At 42.0% G+C, this 1,529-nt stretch overlaps 1 non-coding gene across 1 annotated transcript; it reads right to left on the bottom strand.

The window, feature by feature from the left end:
• Positions 1–434: 434 nt before the first annotated feature.
• TRNAV-UAC (transfer RNA valine (anticodon UAC)) lies at positions 435–507 on the bottom strand. Its single transcript has one exon. It is a non-coding gene; the product is annotated as a tRNA-Val (tRNA).
• Positions 508–1,529: the final 1,022 nt, after the last annotated feature.

Genomic DNA, 1,529 nt, shown 5'->3' with positions numbered 1-1,529 from the left:
CCAAGTATTTCGGGACACAATTTCGGGACACAATTTCCTCTGGGAGCCTGAATTCCAAATCCAAGGGAGTCCTAACTAAAAGCAACTAAAAAAGGGGCCGAGAAGCAAATAGAGATCACTGGAGTAGCGGTGTCTACCTCAGCGATTTTCATTTTTCAGGGACATCAGCCAAATATGGCAAGTAAATAGTTCCATTAGTCCATGTTAGACCAATATAACTGCAGTATGTATAAAATATTCATACCCAGAATTATTCTTTAAGGCCCCATTCACGCAAACAATTTTTCTAGCATGATTCACATGTGTTTCCATGTGTCACACATAGGGCAGCCCATTTACTTGAATTGAATGCCACCCATACATTCGTCATGTATCTTGCCACGTGATTTGATCGTGTTTTCTATCAATAGCCGAAACAGTAAAATAACAAAAATTGGTTTCACTGGGGATCAAACCCAGGACCTTCTGCATGTAAAATGGATGTGATAACCACTACACTATGAAACCAACATGGCTAGTATCAGAGCTACTACAAACACTGGTGGAGAGGTTTAACACAGGGCTGCAGAGCGTGTGCAAGGATGTGCATGCTGCTAAGGGAACAATATGGTGGTGAACTGTCTTTGTTACAATTAAAAAAAAAATCTAAATCTAATGAAGCACATATGCTTTCCTTTTGCATTCATCCCTAGTTAATTGACCTACTGGAATCATGGTCTTGGTGAGTTTTTTGGTATGACAGTTTATTTACAAGAGGTACGCATTTTTATCTAGACCAGGATTTCTCAACCAGTGTTTCTCCAGAACTTGCTAAATGTTCCTTGAAAAATTAGCAATTTGTGCCTTTCAGATAGTTCCCACTAACACAAACGATCTTTTTAGCTATCTGTAAGGGGGTAATTCTTCCCAATGACTGTCATACTAATGTATCATGAGTTATAGTATAGTAATATAGATATAGTAATTTTTTAGCAGGGATTTCCTAAAACTGGAAAGTTATTGTAATGCCGCGTACACACGGGCGGACTGTATGGCCTACTTAGTCCGTCGAAACACATTTCAGCGGACAGTCCGCTCGTGTGTGGGCTTTAGCTGACTTTTTTTTTTTTTTTTGCAAATATAAGTTTTATTCAGAATTTTCACACATATAGGGTAGAGTCCCCAAACAAGAAAGTACAACATAGACAGTGAAGGACGCAGCCTCCCGAGTGTGCATCACAGTAACAGAAAGTACAATTACCAACCTTGCAGTACATTGTAAATAGTGAGTGGACCCCACATGTATCACTCCCTCTACCAATTTCGGAGGGAGGGCCAAAGACATACCAAGGCCGATCGACAAGGTCAAGGCTATTGTGAGCAGGCAATAGGTTGCAACCATAAGAAGAGGAATAAAGTGAGCGCACAGACAGAAGAGAGAGGGGGGGACAAGAGACGTGGGAAGGGGAGTGGGACAGGGTAAGGAAGCAGTGAGGGGAGAGGAGGGGGGGGTTTGAGGGAAGAGGGGAGTAAGGGAGGGAGAGACAGGG

Source organism: Lithobates pipiens, unplaced genomic scaffold (assembly GCF_037356315.1).
Source record: "Lithobates pipiens isolate NorthernLeopardFrog02 unplaced genomic scaffold, aLitPip1_a1.2 Scaffold_22, whole genome shotgun sequence".
NCBI classification, from domain to species: Eukaryota; Metazoa; Chordata; class Amphibia; order Anura; family Ranidae; genus Lithobates; species Lithobates pipiens.
Note: the sequence above shows the minus strand (reverse complement) of the source record. Positions and strands in the feature narration are given on the sequence as shown.